Source organism: Lucilia cuprina, chromosome 5, assembly GCF_022045245.1.
Source record: "Lucilia cuprina isolate Lc7/37 chromosome 5, ASM2204524v1, whole genome shotgun sequence".
Classification (NCBI taxonomy): Eukaryota; Metazoa; Arthropoda; class Insecta; order Diptera; family Calliphoridae; genus Lucilia; species Lucilia cuprina.
In genome coordinates, this window is record NC_060953.1 from 9,685,483 (window position 1) to 9,691,473 (window position 5,991).

Genomic DNA, 5,991 nt, shown 5'->3' on the forward strand with positions numbered 1-5,991 from the left:
GAACTAGAACAGAACTAGAACAGAACTAGAACAGAACTAGAACAGAACTAGAACAGAACTAGATCAGAACTAGAACAGAACTAGAAAAGAACTAGAACAGAACTAGAAGAGAACTAAAACTAATCTATAACTACATTAAAAGTACAGTATTCCATTCGAATACTTTTCACAAAGAAACTGTCTGGTAAAGAAAATCCTAATTTTTACAGTGTCCTCCAAAATGTTTTCATTTTCAAAAAAAAAAAAAAAAAAATATATATATATATTCAGAATAACAAAGTTTAAACTGTGTTTTGTTTAAATATGTGTGTTTTTTTTACAAAAAAATCCAGCATAACAACAACAACAACAATTACACAAAAAAATGCATAAGTTTTTGCTACTTAAACAATATTTATCCAACATACACTTTCATAAAAAACAAACATACAAACATACACATATAGATTGTATTATACTTACAGCAGATTTTGAATTAAGAGTGAAAAAAAAAGAAAAAAATCTGTTTTAAAAGAAATTCAATTATAAGAAAAAGTAACAAAAGTTTGTTTAACAGTCTACAAGTACATCTGGATTTAAATTTTGTTGTTTTTGAAAATTGTGAAAATTTTACTCATTTCTAAGGGAGAACGCGTAATGTGGAAGATTTTGTGTAAAAGTTGTTGCTGTTGTCATTGTCGTCAACACATCCATCAACACTCGTGAAAAATTTTTTTTCACTTGAAAATTTCTTGTTGCAGACACTCATACGTATTCGTATTATGAAGAGTATTTAACAATCATACGTCTCCATGTACACAATAAATGCAAGTTGAAACAGTGGGTTTGCTATGAAGTAAATTCGGGGAAAATAAATACATTTTATATTTATAAAAATATTTTTTTTTATAAATTCCCCACTGTCCTTCATTACTTATACTATTTGCCTTAAGTTCTAACATGCGTTTGCCTGAACAAGCCGGCAAATGCGTGCTGCCTGTTTTTGTTCATAAAATGTATGTTATTCCTTTTTTTCTCAACATTTTCCTTACTTTCTCTTATATTCATTATCCTTCTGTTTTCAGTTTCAGTTTAAACTATAATGGAATTTTTAGTTTAATTTATAAAGTTTATAACTTTTTTTCTGTTCGCATTAAAAACAAAAGATGATTATTATATTTGTCATAAAACAGTTTTATACTTTTTTTCACTAAAAAAAATAAGTTGTATATTTACATAAAGAAAATAACAGTCTTGAAATATTTACATTTTAGTGTTTCTTTACCATCATAATTTTGTGCTAAACTACAACAATGAGTAATTGTGTTTGAAAACTATTTGACGTTATTAAAAAAACAAGTTAGAGTGCTATATTCGGCTGTGCCGAATCTTAAATACCCTCCACCAGCTACTTTTATGTTATTAGTTTTCTAATTGATCAAATATTTGTAGAAATAAGTTTTCTCATGTCTTTAATAGAAAAAATACCAAAAGTTAAATCTATTACAATTCCAAGATTTATTGAACATTATAAATTTAGTAATTTGCATGTATGTATGCGTGTGAAATATTTAGAGATTTCAAAATACAAATACATATATAATTATGTTCTACACAAAATGTTGTTCAACACAAATTGATAATGCTCTTTAAATACGGTTAAAGCGCTTTTAGGGGCTGTACCTAATATAGAAGAAATAGAAGTATACAAAACTAATATTTTTGCCAAATTATGTATCAATAACTTAATTTGGTAATAAGTAATGTGCGTTTAAGAGATTTTCGTAAAAGAACTTTGTATGGGAGCTATGTCCAATTATGTATATGAAAACAAAAGTTCAGAATTCTGTGTCTATATAATTACTTGGTAATAAATATTGTGAATCTTAGTGATTTTCTGGACCGATCGTAAAACAATTTTATAGTGAATTTATGTATATAAGAGCAATATTTTTGCTAACTGTATGGATATCAATATTTGGTTATGAGTTATGTGCGTTTTTTCTGATTTTCGGAAGGGAACCTTGTATGTGTGTTTTTCTAAAAGGGACCTTGTGTAGGAGCTATGATTAGTTATGGACCGATCGTAAAAAGATTTCGTGGTAATATTTCTTTATGTGAGAACGTTGCTTGCAACAAATTTTATATGGATATCTTAATTTAGTAATGAATTATGTGCGTTTAAGTGATTATGGACCGATCCAAAAAAACTTTCATGGTTATATTTCTGTATATAAGAGCAATACTTGTACCAAATTTTGTATCGATATCTTAATTTAGTAATGAGTTATGTGCGTTTAAGAGATTTTCGGGAGGGGACCTTGTATGGGAGCTATGACCAAATATGGACCGATCGAAAAAATCTTTCATTGTAATATTTCTGTGTATAAGAGCAATACTTGTACCAAATTTTATATCAATATCTTGATTTAATAAAGAGTTATGCGCGTTTAAGTGATTTTCGGGAGGGGATCTTAATTTAGTAATGAGTTATGTGCGTTTAAGAGATTTTCGGGAGGGGACCTTGTATGGGAGCTATGACCAAATATGGACCGATCGAAAAAATCTTTCATTGTAATATTTCTGTATATAAGAGCAATACTTGTACCAAATTTTATATCGATATCTTAATTTAGTAATGAGTTATGCGCGTTTAAGTGATTTTCGGGAGGGGACCTTCTATGGGAGCTATGACCAAATATAGACCGATCCAAAAAATCTTTCATTGTAATGTTTATGTATATAAAAGCAATACTTGTACCAAATTTTATATCAATATCTTGATTTAATAAAGAGTTATGCGCGTTTAAGTGATTTTCGGGAGGGGACCTTGTATGGGAGCTATTAAATATGGACCGATCCAAAAAATCTTTCATTGTAATATTTCTGTATATAAGAGCAATACCTGTACCAAATCTTGTAACGATATCTTAATTTACTAATGAGTTATGCGGGTTTAACTGATTTTCGGGAGGGGACCTTGTATGGGAGCTATAACCAATTATGGACCGATCCAAAAAAGCTTTCATTGTAATATTTCTGTATATAAGAGCAATACTTATACCAAATTTTATATCGATATCTTAATTTAGTAATGAGTGATTTAAGTGATTTTCGGGAGGGGACCTTGTATGGGAGCTATGACCAATTATGGACCCACCAAAAAAATTTTTCCTCTAGATAAATTCTTTTGTCAAAAAATTTCAATTCTTTTGTCAAAAATTTTCAATTTTGTGAAAATATCGACATTACGACGGAAATTATTAACAAAAAACCAAATTTCCGGGAATTTGTACTTTTGTATGGGAGGTATATGAAATTGTGGACCGATTCTGACGATTTTACGCAAAGATTAAGCTCTTGTGTGGAAACGAATGTATGCCCATTTTTATGGAATTATCTTGCATAGTTTTCGAGAAAATTACATCAGAATGTGTAAAAAATGCCTATTTTTTTCGAGGTTGTTTCAAATTTTGATTCATAACTTTTCCCGATGTAAACCGATTTTGCCCATTTTCAATACCAAACAACTTAGGAAAACAAAGAACATTTTGGGTGAATTTGGTTAAATTCTATTGCTTCGTTTTATCGTGAGCGTGTTTTACACAGACAGACGGACAGACGGACATAGCTAGATCGACTTAGAATTTGATAAGGACCCAGAATATATATACTTTGTTGGGTCTCAGATGAATATTTCTTGGTGTTACACACGGAATGACAAAGTTATATATACCATCTATCACCACTGAAGGTGGTGGAGGGTATAAAAATCTGAGATTTTTTTATTATGAAATACAAATAAAATGACTAATTGCTTGCAACTTAAAATGAAAGCCTTAACAAATTGTTAATCAAAAACATAGTTTCCTCGACTTCATATTAAATAGAAAACTATTCACTTTTCATTTCAAAGAAAAGCTTATTTATCAACAAGAAGCTCTACAAATTTTGAAATATGCTCTTTTATTATAACATTTGAGACATTTTTGAATTAATTAATCATTTCGACACAAATAAATGAAAATAAAACCAAAATAGAGTCAAACAAACACTACACCATTTGTAATTATGGCCTTCACCTCTGATAATTTGTTTTCTCTTCTTTTTTTTTTTGCAGCGCATCGATGGCTTAAATTAATTGAAAAAGTAGAAATGATGTTCATGTTTTACGTTTTTTTTGTCATTATTTCTTGACAGATTTATTTGCAAGTTTTTCATTGAAGTTTATCTTTTCGTCTTTTTCCCCACTTTAATGGTATATGGTGTCAGTTTTAACATTATTTTATGTGCAAATACTTTTGAGTTTCATTTTTAATTCACATTTGGAATATTTATGACATAATGTCATTCAATGAATGAATGAAGCGATGATTTATGTCATCAATTGTCAGTGTTAAAGGCAGGCTAGTGAATAAAAAGAATACATTAATAATGTAGTTATTTTTTGTGCAATGTTTAAGGGAGGTGTTGAGAAGAGAGAGAGAGGTAATAAATGACAAATTAATTAATTAAGAACTAGAACTGAACTAGAACTGAACTAGAACTGAACTAGAACTGAACTAGAACTGAACTAGAACTGAACTAGAACAGAACTAGAACAAAACTAGAACAGAACTAGAAATGACACTTTTGTATAAAAAAACTGACAATATGACATTCATTTAATTATTAAATATATACATTTTAACTTTCATTTGCCGCCATTTTTTTTTTTTTTTTTTGTTTTTTTTTTTTGCCTTAAAAAATTAAGTATTATTATACCCTCCACCACCATCAGTGGTGAAGGAGGGTATATATAACTTTGTCATTCCGTGTGTAACACCAAGAAATATTCATCTGAGACCCAACAAAGTATATATATTCTGGGACCTTATCAGAATAGAATTCAACCAAATTCACTCAAAATGTTCTAAGTTTTCCTAAGTTGTTTGGTATTGAAAATGGGCAAAATCGGTTCACATCGGGAGAAGTTATGAATCAAAACCTGAAACAACCTCGAAAAAAATAGGCTTTTTTTACACATTCTGATGTAATTTTCTCGAAAACTATACAAGATAATTCCATAAAAATCGGCATACATTCGTTTCCACACAAGAGCTTAAACTTTGCATAAAATCACCAGAATCGGTCCACAATTTCATATACCTCCCATACAAAAGTACATATTCCCGGAAATTTGGATTTTTGTTAATAACTTTCGTCGTAATGCCGATATCTTCACAAAATTTTAGAGATTAAAATTTTATGACAATAGAATTTATTCAGACGAAAAATTTTTTGGATCGGTCCATAATTGTTCATAGCTCCCATACAAGGTCCCCTCCCGAAAATCACTTAAACGCTCATAACTCATTACTAAATTAAGATATCGATATAAATTTTGGTACAGGTATTGCTCTTATATACAGAAATATTACAGTGAAAGATTTTTTTGATCGGTCCATATTTGGTCATAGCTCCCATACAAGGTCCCCTCCCGAAAATCACTTAAACGCACATAACTCATTACTAAATTAAGGTATCGATATAAAATTTGGCACAAGTATTGCTCTTATATACAGAAATAGTAAAATGAAAGCTTTTTTGGATCGGTCCATAATTGGTCATAGCTCCCATACAAGGTCCCCTCCCGAAAATCACTTAAACGCGCATAACTCATTACTAAATTAAGATATCGATACAAAATTTGGCACAAGTATTGCTCTTATATACAGAAATAGTAAAATGAAAGCTTTTTTGGATCGGTCCATAATTGGTCATAGCTCACATACAAGGTCCCCTCCCGAAAATCACTTAAACGCGCATAACTCATTACTAAATTAAGATATCGATATAGATTTTGGTACAAGTATTGCTCTTATTTACAGAAATATTACAATGAAAGATTTTTTCGGTCGGTCCATATTTGGTCATAGCTCCCATACAAGACCCCCTCCCGAAAATCACTTAAACGCACATAACTCATTACTAAATTAAGATATCGATATAAAATTTGGTACAAGTATTGCT